We start from the raw sequence: 13,807 nt of genomic DNA on the forward strand, positions 1-13,807 counted from the left end.
CCATCTTGCACTGATGTGACTGGAAACAAACTCACATGTTCAATTCCCAAGGCTTTGAGGGAAAATGCTAATCTGCAACTTAGGTGCACTCTTGTCTTCAATATCAGATGCAGATAAGCAGATTATAGTTTATTCTTTTTTTAAACCAAATTGGATAAATTTTTGTACCTCATCGTCATTCATTATTTGATAAAACTTATTGATCCTAATCAGTGTTATGTGTAGAGATCATTAACCATAATGATTAAGTCAGCGATAAGTATATAAGTGAGTGGTTATCTTTAATTAATTCTTTGTTTATGAATAATATGCTTTGGCCTCAACAATATCTGTGAAATCGCAATGTGCAAGACGTGTTATTTCAAAGCTCATTTGCTCAACTTATACTTCCTCTTCCTATATTTTTTTGCAGTGTAGCCAACAATTCAGGCATCTGCGAGTTAGATTCATGCGGCAAAGAACGCAGCAAGTTTGCAATTCCTCTTGGTACATTGATCTCAGTTTTTGTCCTAATTGCCATCCTTTCTTTGATTATTTGGAGACTCATGAGAAAGAAAAGACAAGGTATAGCTATTTTCATATCTATTGCCAATTCGTTAAGAATATTATCATACTCATGATTTCTGGATCTTTGCACATACAAGAAGAGAGTGTGTGTTTTCCAATTCTAGCATATGGTTAATTCCCAAAAACTTGGAAGCTTCTCTGTTTTTTTCCCCCCCGTCCTGGCTACCCCACATTGGATAATCTGTTCTAGTCTCTTGATATTATTCTCAGAACATGTGATATAATGATGCAGGAGGTTGGTCTTCCAAATCCCTCAAGATGGAAATTCTAAAACAGAAGGGTCGAGAATTTTTTTACTTACAAGTGATTCGTATCACCGACAACTTCAAAACTTTTATTGGAGAAGGAGGATTCGGTAAAGTTTACCTTGGTACTTTGTAGAAGATGATTCTCAAGTTGCAGTAAAAGTACTTTCCCCATCATCAAAACAAGGATACAATGCTTTCAATCGGAGGCTAGACATAAAAGTCATATTATATATTTCCAAGACTTCTTAAATACTCTCTTATGCGCCCAGCATATAATTATAGAGTTTGCCTTGATCCTAAGTACAAAATCCCTATTGCTTTTGTGTATTTCATATTTATTATCTTTTTCTCTCAAATTATCCTTATTGAATGAATATACTGACAAGGTCAACAACGTAGTTTCCCATGTAAACAATTAAAAAGAGAGATATTTTTTTAAAAAATTAACATACATTTTTTTATAAATAATATGCTTAATTATTTATTTTCTTTAACCTATTTAAATTATATAGCTTATGCATATAGAACCCAAGGGAATATGTGTGAATTGGTATAGCAAGATCTTCTAATCAGTTATATATGATGGAGCTAATTAACTCTTGACTTGTAGGCTCAACTCTTGACGGTTGTCATAGAAACTTGGTTTCACTTGTTGGATTTTGTGATGAAAACAACCCCAAGGCATTGATTTATGAATATATGGATAATGGGGACCTTCGCCGACTATTATCAGGTTTGTCTTATATCTTGTGTTTAAGCATCACTCATGGTGTGATTTTCCCGTGGTTTTCAAACTCTAAATGCAATTACATCTTATATATATATATATATATATATATAGAAAGAGAGAGAGAGAGAGAGAGAGAGTAAGATCTTAGTTATTACTGATGATCAAGGCAAGATATCTGTACTTCGACTTACTCTTTCCGTTTTCTATAATTAAATCCAGTCAATCAAACACGTAATAGTTGCATTATGATATATATGTATGTTTCTTTTAAGGGTTAAAATGCATCTACTATCTCAAAGTATTCTTTCGGATGCATCCAACACCCTATAATATACTCCCTCCGTTCCTTATTATAAGAGACATTTGATACTTATAGCATGTTCCTATATATAAGAGACACTTACAAGTTGTCTCTACTTTTTTGTGTTGATTTACTATTTTACCCATATTTATTATCTCCAACTCACACTCTCTCTCCCTCCCACTTCTCTTTCTTTTAATAATTTAATTGTTCTCTCTCATGCTCTCTCTCCTTATTAATGAGGGCATTTTTGGAAAAAAATTATACTTTTTACACATTAATTGTTCTTAACTAATTTAAACTGTTTTTTTGATCAACGTACTTCGGTTATTTGTCTCTTATAATAAGGAACGGAGGGAGTATTGTAGTACATTCAACATTCTAAAATATTTTTGTAGGTGTGTTCAATATCATGAAGTATTTTTTAATGCATCTAACACCTCAAAGTATTCATTTTTGGTGTGTCCAGCACCCAAAAATATTTTTTTATGTATCTAGTACTAAGACCAAAAAAATACGTTAAGGTGCTAGACACATATAAAAAATATTTTGAAATACTGGATGTACCACAAAATATTTTGGGGTGTTCAATGCACCTAAGAAAATACTTTAGAGCACTAGATACAACTTAACGTCTTAACCCTTATTTTTGTGTGTGTGTAAGTACATATATATATATATATATATTGAAAATGTGTTGAAGTGGAATGAGAGGCTTCAAGCAACAATTGACACAGAAAAAGGTGACAAAAAAAAAAAAAAACGGCTATACTATTGATCTGTCTCTCGTTATAATTAAACTTTATCATATGTTCCTCTTTCTTATATAATAATGTGATGGAGTTGCAAGATTGGAATATCTTCATAGTGGTTGTAAGACTCCTATAATCCCTAGAGACTTGAAATCATTCAACGTTTTTGCTAAATAAATCTATGATAGCTAAGATTGCTGATTTTGGACTATCTAAAATATTTATAGACAAAAAAGATTCTCATCTACTGACTTAACCAGCTGGTACTTTTGGCCATATTGATATGGAATAAGTGTTTTTGACGAATCAATCAAAAAGAGTTCCAAGACTATCTGCTAAAGAACTTCAGAAAACAATATATATAATATTTAGTCTCAATTCATTCACCTATAATATGTTGAAACCAATCTATTATACCAATCCCCAAAAAAAAAAAAATCTATTCAATCTTCTAATTTATTCTTATCCTTTGCAGCTTCCAAAGATGTAGACAACTAAGTAAGAAAAGTGATATTTATAGTTTTGGAATGATCAAACTATAATTGTTCGTCCTCCAATAAAGAGAGAAATTGAGGATCACAGTTACATAATTGATTGGATTATGTCTAAATTGAATGAAGGCATTGTTGATCCAAGATTTGAAGGGGTGTTCTGTGGATTCCGTGTTAGTTCCACATGGAGAGCTATTGAAGTAGCAATGTCATGTGTCCTACCAACACCTACCCAAAGGCTTTGGAATGTTTAGCTTTGGAGATGGATCAATCCAAAATGGATAACGCTATGATAAGCAGTTCCCGTGATTCTGATGTGAACAGTGAATTAATCACTCTCGTCTCTGCTAGATAGTCACTATTATATGTCTTCTAGAGAACACTATAGTTATATGCATTTGAGGATCATTATACATCTCTCCTCTTTAAATGATTATGTGTTGGAAATTTTGATAAATTGTGGATTAGAACAACGTGCGTGTGCGTGTGTGTGTCCACCTTATTGGGCAAACAGCCTTGCTTCAAATATTAAACCCAGATTGTTTAATTGTATGCACTCTATGATATATATAAATATATATATATATATATATGCCCTTAGTAGTTAGCGGTTTCCCATCACGATCTGGCTTTTTGTATGGAAGAAAATAAAGTATTTTATATTACTACCTCTTGTCCATAAATAAGAGCCAGTTGAAAATTTAATTTGGTCCTAAATCAAATACTTCAATCCACTTTGTCTTCATGATCAATATTTATCAAGTTTTCCTTCAAGTAATTCCAATGGTTATTGTACATGTTAAGAAGTGAGGATATTTTAAAGAACAAAACATATATTTATTATAAATAACTAACTTAAATAATTTCTTTAATATTCATAAATTAGTTATCTGACTCAACTAAAATGACCAAAATAGTTCATTTCACAGTAAGAGCGTTGGCTGATTCTTACGCTATCCTCCTATATATCCTCAATGGCTATGAGCTTTTCGAAGTCATCCAAGAAACAAAATCTCCTACAAACACACAAGACCATGTTGGCTATTTAGAATCAGTCATAACATAATACTTTAGGGTGATGCTTCCAATTGCTTCATGAATACTTTAGGGGCAGAAAAATACCTAAAGACATTCTAAAATAATAATAATGGTCAACAACTTGATCCCTTAGTCAACAGATGACACTGTAATAATTTAATTGACACTCGAAGGGCGACTTGCTCCAATAAATAATTTTGTAATATGCAGTGCTCCTCTCAAAGTAGGTTAGAGACAAAAATGTCTTTAAATCTTTCATAAATTTATTAAAAACTTCATATGTCGTACGGCTTGTTGATAGATATTGATATTGTTGGTATTAGCGATTTGTGATATGATGAGACAGCTCATAGACAAGCAAGGACTTGTTAACAAATTTAGATCAACTCATTGAATAAAATACAAGTATAGAAGTATTTGGATTAGAGCTCCAAGTATTTGTGACTTGATATTTTATATATGTGTGTTATGATTTGACTCATTCGTAAGTTATAATAAATAAAATTACATTTTATAAAAAGAGTAAAATAACACGCCAACTCGGATTCTCCTATAATTTGTACTTGGCTAAAGTATACATTTGTAAAATATTCAATTTAGTCCCTTAACTTTAAAAAGCATACATTTGGTCTTTAGTCTTAAAATCTTTAGATTTCAATGATAATTTTTTGTAATAATCATGGATATTTTGAAAATTAAACTTAATATGTTAGTATTTGAGAATATTTTGTCAACATTTAAGATCTTAATCTCAGCATTTTTTAAAAAGATTTTAGAGTTAAGAGACTAAAAGCATACTTTTTAAAATTAAGGGACCAAAATTGAATTTTGTACAAAGTTAAAGACTAAATGTATACTTTAACATTTGTTTTTATTTGTTTTGATGCATCTTACATTTTTGCCCTTTTAATTTGAATCTTTCTTCCTTTATATATTGAAGTCTTATTTCTCTTTCATTTTGGCTCGAGACTTTCCCAACGTCTCTAAAATTATTTATATTTAGTTTCATAAAAATTATCAATGTGATTTAATCCCTAAACGTTACTCCATCATTTTAGGACATTTATGGGACTTATGAGCTAAATTAGGCTTAATTAATAGCCTACTTAATTCATTTTTATTCTTGAGCTAATTCTAGGCTCAAATTTCGACATAAGGCACAATTTATCTCAATTTAAATTTTTGATCGTTAGATGAACATTAGTCAGTCCATATCATTCACAACTTTATTAAATAAAACACAGTTTTATTGGATAGTAATTTTTTTCCCTCATTGATCGATTCGAATAGTAAATTATCGATCTGAAAAGACCAAAATTGAGATAAATCAAGGCAAAAGAAAAATGAAGGTATTATAGTGTTATCGATAACTATAGATTTTCAAGCGTATTTATAGGTACTCTAGTTTAGCGAATACATTATAAATCTAAACTTTTTGCTAAACGACTTAAAAACAATAAATGCATAAAATATTTTATATGCAGGCAGGACTTTCTACATAAACAGGGGAGAGGTTTTTGTTTCTTTGTTTTTGGCATCAAGATAAAATGATAGGGATAACGACAATAAAGTCCCACAATGAACATTATGTATATGTATATATATACCTCTTATCTTTAATATAAGATTGTGTTCACTAATTTGGAAAGATTAAAAAAGATAAATAAATTTGACAAAATAAAGGAAACTAAATAAATTACTTTAAAGCATTTATATTTATTGTTTTTTTCTTTGTCTCACTTATAAATTGATATACTCCTTTAGTCCTTAATAAAGGACATAATTATTAAGTTAATTTTGATCTGAAATATAAAACTTATTTCTTATATTTATCAATTTTTTTCTAATATATCCATATAGATACTTCCTTAACCATAATCAAGTAAGTGAGAGAGGAAGGCTATTAAGAAAGATGATTATGGTGTTTTAAAAAAAAAAACATGTCATGTTTTTATAATTAACTAACTTATTTAAATTTCTTAATCTAATCAAATTAGTTAAATATATATTAAAGATCGAAGGACTATATATATATATTCTAATAATGATACACATAAGTATTAATATATGCTATATTAAATAATTTATTTAACTTTCTTAATCTTCTTAAACTAGTTTAACTAGATTTTATATAAGAACCAACTTTTTAAAATGTTTTACAACAAATTTTGATAATATGTAACAACTGACTTAAAAATCATACTCGCCTGTGCATTGAACAGGTACGTTTGACCGGCTAGTTAATTATAATTTACGAATTAGTTCTTTTTCGTAACAAAATTATAAGATTATTGAAGAGAGCCTGTCATTCCCTTGGGGTTCCCAATCAAAATAAATCCAAACAATGTAGTATAGTACAAAACTCGGGTTGTTTCACTTTGAGAACGTTTATTTAAAATCCTAAGCAAACTAAGCATCAAAAATAAAGAATTGACTTAAAAAGAAATTGATTTTCTTTTTAACTAACTAATTGGCAAAATTTAAAAGGATGTAAAATGAGTAAATAATTTTTGGATTTTTATTTATAAAATGAATATGAATGAAAAAAGCAAAGTAAATTAACAAGTGACAGCAAATGGAAAAGCAATCCTATAACACAATGATTAAGGCTATCATTGCTTCAATTAATTTGGGAGTTAGCTAAATTTAAAAGACTAAGGGCCACCCTTAGACTCGGTTTAATTAGAAATAATCAACACCAAACCACCTTGTATATTAATTATTCACAATTAAACTGTTTCAGCATAATTAGCCAAAAAGAAAATCAAAGAAAAATAATTAACAATTTTAGTCCAATAACCAAGTCACCTTGAATTACCACTAAGTATTCACAATAATTTCAAAACATGGTTTGACCCAGTACAATATAAAGAAATTAAAGCTAATCACAATATAATGTCAAATGCTAATAAAAATTCCAACAACTACAACCAATCTCAATACAAATATAATTTATCACAATACATTCAAACATTAAAATTTATTTTAAGACTAGAAATCACAATTATAACAAAAGAAATAAAGATTGAAAGAGCTGAAACTCCTTTGAAGCTCCAAGTTCAAGTCATAAGCACTGTGCTAGAGAATTGAAGGATTTAGCTAAGCCCTGCATCAGTAAACTCCACCGTGTGCTTTAATAATCACAGCCATAGCAAAAAAAAAAAAACGCAGCTAAAGGTAGATGAATGCTGAAGGATGGGTTTCGGTTGATGAGAGACAGATAGGAGAGGCGAAGTCGAGACTATGGAGGTTTGATTCTCCCCCTGGCGCCGTCGGCCTCTTGTGCTCCTCTCGCCTTCGCGTCTCTTTTTTTTCTTTCAGCGCCGTCCAGCTTCTCTCAGCTATCTCTCGTCTCCCCCCCCCCGGAATCCAAGATGATGAATATTGGATATTAGGGATGGGAGCAAAACGCAACGCTTTGCTCCCCCTTTGTTTTTTTTTTTTTAAATTTTTTTCTTTAATTTATTTTTTATTATATTTTTTCTTCTTTTTCTTCTTTTTTTAATTTTAATTTTTATTTTTAAATCTTCAAAAACCTACAAACAAAATTCAAAGTTAAGGTAGCATTAATTGTCCTAAAAAATCAATTAGTCACAATTAAATCAAAATATGACAATTTTGTCCCTTTAAAATGATAATTCAAAATAAAACATATTAAATCAATTAACAACCAATTAAGGCCAAAAGAACTAATTAAGTTGACAAAACCCATATAAAAGATATCAAAATATATAAAAATAATTGAATTTGTCAATTATTCTCCCACTAGCTTGGAGCTCTATTGTAATATACGCTTATCACTCCAGACTTATAGTGAGTTATCTCATAATATGACGGTGCCACCAAGGTCAGTATCTGTTAAGAACTATTCGAAGTATAAAATTTGTATTAAAAGTAAATATGTACATTTACTTATTTTAATTTCCCACAAAATTTCATTTTACTCTTTTAATTTATAGCTTTTTTAAGTCCTTTAACCTGCCGCCATTAACACACAAAAAATGATGACACTGAAATTTGAAATGTTGACCAAACATTTTCAAATATTGACATTTTTAAGTTCAATTTTCAAAATATGAATTTGAAATATGTTTTTAGCTATTTCAAAGAGACCTAAATAAATAAATTTCAAGAATGTGATGAAAAAATTAAAATTATAAAATTTATAATACTATAAAAATTAATAAAGTTTATAAGCTATTAGAAAGTTTAAAAATATGTTTTAGAATTATTCTTTGATGGTAGGAAAAAAATTTTTAAAATAAATGTTTAAGTATTTCTTACATTAAAGAAGGGTATTTTAGTCCAAATACACGTTTCATACAAATTTAAGTGTGAAACTTAAACGCTAATTGATGTTTGAATGGATAAAAACATATAGAATAATGTCAAATATATAATGAATATTGTGTAACATATAAGTTAATTTTAAGAAAGGAATTTTATATCTATGTTTCCAAGATAGAGAGAATGTTTTAAGGGAGGTTGTGAGTGTATGCTATTCTATTTTATAGATGTTGATACTATTCCACTATCCCTCTTAAATTCATTCCATTGGCCCCCACGCTCATTTTTCTAAATATATATACACACACAAACACCCATATAAGAAATAATTCTTAGTCATACCATATATGCGTGTTGGACGGCTTATTTTGTAGAATTTTTTTTTATGCATACGATAATATTCAGTAAACTCACACCATTGCTAATAAAAGAGGTGCCAATCACTTAAGCTTTGCCAGTTCATTTCTGTTTCCTCTTCCTTCTAAACTTGAAGTTGAAGATATGAAGAGAACGATCTCTTGGATTCTTGCTTTGCTTCTTCTGGTTTCCTTCTTCGTTATTGTTGCAGATGCTGCTAATAATAGAGGTAAGCACTTGGCCACACCCTTCATTAATCTCTACCTCTACTTAGGGGTCAACCATCGGACGACAGTTCAATTGAATGAAAATAAAACTTTTGGATATCATGAAATAATAATCCAAGAGATTACCAATAATGGAATGGTTCAAGTGTGTTTGGTAGACAGAGGAGAAGGCACACCTTTTAGTAACACATTGGAATTAAGGCCATTGAGAACCTCTCTCTATTCCTCTCCATTTCCTTTATCTCTAGACACAAGAAGAGATTGTGGCAGTTCTTCTAGGACCAAATTTGTCAGGTAGACTTTCTACTCTGCATCAACTTTTTCAACAATTTTCACTTCTTATTATTATTTGTTTATAAAAAGTATCATGCAATTCATTTCGTTAGTCAACTCCATCTAGTGAGATAAGGTTTATTATTATTGTTGTTGTATGTCTCCATCATAAAAATTTCAGATACATAGAATTGACAACATATGGAGGTTTAGGCAAGGCTTACAGCATATCTACTACGAATAGGGTATAGAATGGACATTTAGTGCATTACAAAAATCTTGTATAATTAAATTAAGTGAAATATAAAAGAGGTTTAATTAAATAGACTACGTTAAGAAAAAAAAAAAGGCATATATAGAATTGTGAAAAGTTTAAATAACAAGTCACATTGTTAATAATTTCTTGAGATTATTGTTAATAATTTGCCTTTGTTTTGTGATTCCTTCGCTCAATTATTGTTTTGGAAATAAAATGCAGGTCCAAGGACGATGTTAACCGCTAGTGGCATATATATAAAAAGACTCGTTATTGGGATGTCTTCGAAACAGGTGCACAAGTAAAAGTAGAAAACTCCAACTATGAGCTTCCATCAGAAATATTAGTCACAGCATGTATACCCAAGAATAATTATTCCAATGTCTTAATTGAAAGGTGGAGTTCTGGTAATATACCAGACAATTTTATTTGTTTCTTCATTTTGCTGAAATTCAAAAGCTTCCTTCTGCAAAAAGAGGATTATCAACGTCACTTTTAATTGTGAAAATTACGACCCTCAAGAACTTACTCTTGAATACTTGAAAGCTGTCACTTTCCAACATAACTTCAACTTCGTTACATTAAAAATTAGAGCAACAGCTGATTCTTATGCTCCTTCTCTCCTCAATGCCTTTAAGATCTTTAAAGTATTCGCACAACCAAATTCCCCTACAGATGCACAAGATGGTATATATTGCTTTTCTTTCTTTTGTTGTTTCTCTCCGTTTTTTCCTTCCTTCGGTTTAAGTTCGTGAGATCAATACATTGAAGGAAAACTCAACTGGGTATTTCTTTGCATTGTTGGAAATTATATAGTTATTGCCATGATGGAGATCAGGCGTACTTATGGGATATCCAAAATCAGTTGGCAAGGGGACCCATGTGTGCCTTCTGATTTTGCATGGGAAGGTGTTAGATGCAAGTCTGGCAACAATACAAGAATCGTTTTATTATAAGAAGTCCTATTTATAACACAGAAATATTTTATTTAATCATATTTATAAGTCACATCACTGATTTTTTAACGTGATCATATTATTTTACCTTTCATTCATTATTAAGGCAGAATTAAAATTTAAGACAGAATTAATGTGGTTTAGTTTTACTTGATTCAGGTGAAATACGTGAAATAACTTATAAGTTGTGAACTCCAACCTGTTGGTACTTGAGGTCAAGCAAACTCAAAGGACAAATATCTGAATCCTTTGCGCGTTTGAAAATTTTGGAGTACTTGTAAGTTATAATATAAGATGGGCTCCCAAAATTCAAATATTATTAGTAAGCATATATATAGTTTGTTATTATGAACAATATTAACCTCTTGTTCACAGGGATTTGTCCAACAATGAATTGATAGGAGAACTACCAGAATTTCTTGCAACTCTTCCTAATTTAAAATTCATGTAAGACCTTAATTGATAGGAGAATTACCAGAATGTGAAGTCATGTGTCTCAAAATTACATTTATTTTCTTTTTACTATCTTGCAGTAATGTGAATGGAAAAAAGCTCACAGGTTCAATCCCCAGGGCTTTGAAGGAAAATGCTAATTTGATGTTCAGGTTTACTTGTCTTCAATGTCAAAATCAGATTGTAGTTTAATATTCTTGTTTGAGACCAAATTGGATAAACTTCTTGTCCCGTTGTATGGCTAATGTAGAAAGCCTTGAAGTCTTCTCTGTGTGTGTGTGTAAAAGGAAGTGTTAATTCCAAAACTTTTTTATATTGGCCATTTTCCACCAGTTGCTAGGACATGCTACTTATTACTGCTAGTAAGTGTTAAAGTCTAGATCATTAACTATAATAAATCACTAACTTATTACATGCTACTTTGTTTATGAATAATATTCTTTGTCCTTGATAATATCTGTAAAATCAACCTCATTTGCTCAACTAATGCCTCCTCTTCCCATTTTGCCAGTGTAGCCAACAATCCAGGTCTGTGTCAGTTAGATTCATGCGACGACAACCAACGCAAGTTTGTTATTATTCCTCTCATTATTACATCAATCACAGTCTTTATCGATCCTAATTGCCATTCTTTCTGTGATGATTTGGAGACTGAGAAAGAACAGACATGGTATTTATTTATTTATTTTATCTATTTGTCGATTCATTGGGAATATAACACTCTCAAGTTATTTTTGCATATGGAATTAATTACAATAGTTTTGTAGGGTGTTGACCCCACTATTAGGGCTGAATTTGGCCATTTCTACTTGGAGTGTAAGTATGCTTTCTTCCTAGCTTCATTCCTCATGGCTATCACTGTATCCACACTTGTATGCTTGTAATCAATCAAACATTTTTGTTATATAGTTGCCTACTTTTTGTGCTTTTCTCCATATTATGTATTTGAGAGGACATTGATTACTCTTTCGCTAGATTTGGATCATTAGAGTGGTTGATTCTCTATTTCATATTCTTTTGTAAATGAATTAATTTGCTTAGACAAACTTCTATATGGTTGCTGATTATTCATTCATTTAAACAGCTATGACTTGGACAGCACCAAAGAAAAAAGAGATGTTATAATGAGTCAAAATAGGTAGGCAAACAAATTTCATCTCTAAATGTGTTATATAATTCTTTCTTGCTTGGTTGTGCGAGCTTCTCCACTCTTGCAACTCGTTTTGTTTCTTCTTGCTCGTTGCTTTGCTTTAATTTTGTGAGGTATTAATTCCAAACCTTTAAACACAGAAACAAATATGAGAAAATCCGCACACAATGCCGGAACTTTCTAAAGCAGAAGAATAGGAGCTTCAATTTACATGAAATTGACGGAGTTAGAAGTGAGGGAGATGGTGGAATTTTCATGCATGACTCTGGTTGTCTTAGTTATGAAGATGTTGCTACTGCCAGGAAATCCCTTTCTAGTGAGGAGATGAGGCCTAATGTTGAGTACTCAGATGATCCATCCGCGCATTGGTTGATAGAGATGGTTTCTAATGTCAACAATGTTGATACTTGTACACTAGATGCTAATTCTTCTGATTCAGATTCACCAGAAGGTCCTCAAATAATCCAAAATTTCCCCTCTGGGGATTATCAGGAGGAGAATGATCCCAAGACAGTTTCCGAGGGGCATTCTTCATCCCAGACTGAAGTCTCATCAAAACTTAAGATTAAGGACGACTTTGCAACATGGCAGCGTATCCTTAGACTTGATGCGGTGCGTGCCAATCCAGAATGGATCCCTTACTCCCACTCTCAGGCTGTGGTAACAGAGAGTAGGGCACAACGATCTGCTGAGGTGGATGGCTTGAAGGATTATGGTCACCTAGAGCCCTGTAGAGTATTCCATGCTGCCCGACTAGTTGCTATCCTTGAGGCCTATGCACTGTATGACCTTGAGATTGGCTATTGTCAATGAATGAGTGATCCGTTGTCTCCTCTAATAACTGTTATATCTGAGGATCACATGGCTTTCTGGTGTTTTGTTGGATTCATGAAAAAGGCACAGCAGAATTTTAGACTTGATGAGGTAGGTATCAGGAGGCAACTTAATATTTTTGCTAAAATTATCAAGTTTAAGGACTCCCTCCTATATAAGCACTTGGAGAAGCTCCAGGCTGAGGATTTTTTTTTTGTTTATAGGATGGTGGTGGTATTATTCAGAAGGGAATTGACGTTTGAACAAACTCTTTGCCTATGGGAGGCGATGTGGGCAGACCAAGCAGCAGTTAGGGCAGGTATTGGGAAGTCTGCATGGAATAGAATAAGGCAGTCTGCTCCACCAACGGAGGATTTATTGCTTTATGCCATAGCAGCTTCAGTGTTGCAGACAAGGAAACTGATTACTGAGAAATATTGCAGCATGGATGAGATCATGAGGGAATGTAATGGCATGGCAGGACGCCTGGATGTTTGGAAACTGCTAGATGATGCGCATAACTTGGCGGTCACCCTTCATGATAAAATAGAGACAACATTCCGGTGACCACATTTAATTGATCATTTTTTAAAGATGGAGGCAGGGCAGTAAGATGCCAAAAACTTGTGAGAAAACTACAGAGTTGGTCAATTAAGAAGGGAGAATAAACGTCAAGAACACCTTTAGGGAAGGAAACAGGTGCGAGGAATTGTGTTGAGGACAAGATTTGAGGAATACCAGCTAGAACATACCACCAATAAGCATCATGCATATTTAACAAGAAGACTTAGCTGTGGTTGAAATACGCCCGAGTCCTAGTACAGTAATTTGTTTTTTCCCCCTTGTATAACAAAAAAACGGTTTACAATATTTTTTTAAAGATCTAATTTATTTATTTATTTATTTCA

General features: G+C 31.7%; 1 pseudogene; it reads left to right on the top strand.

Moving 5' to 3' along the window:
* Nucleotides 1-7,308: 7,308 nt before the first annotated feature.
* LOC114759015 (small G protein signaling modulator 1-like) lies at nucleotides 7,309-13,545 on the top strand (annotated as a pseudogene).
* Nucleotides 13,546-13,807: the final 262 nt, after the last annotated feature.

The sequence above is a fragment of the Neltuma alba genome, unplaced genomic scaffold (genome assembly GCF_004799145.2).
Source record: "Neltuma alba isolate B1F8T4 unplaced genomic scaffold, ASM479914v2 tig00010781_pilon, whole genome shotgun sequence".
Lineage (NCBI taxonomy): Eukaryota > Viridiplantae > Streptophyta > Magnoliopsida > Fabales > Fabaceae > Neltuma > Neltuma alba.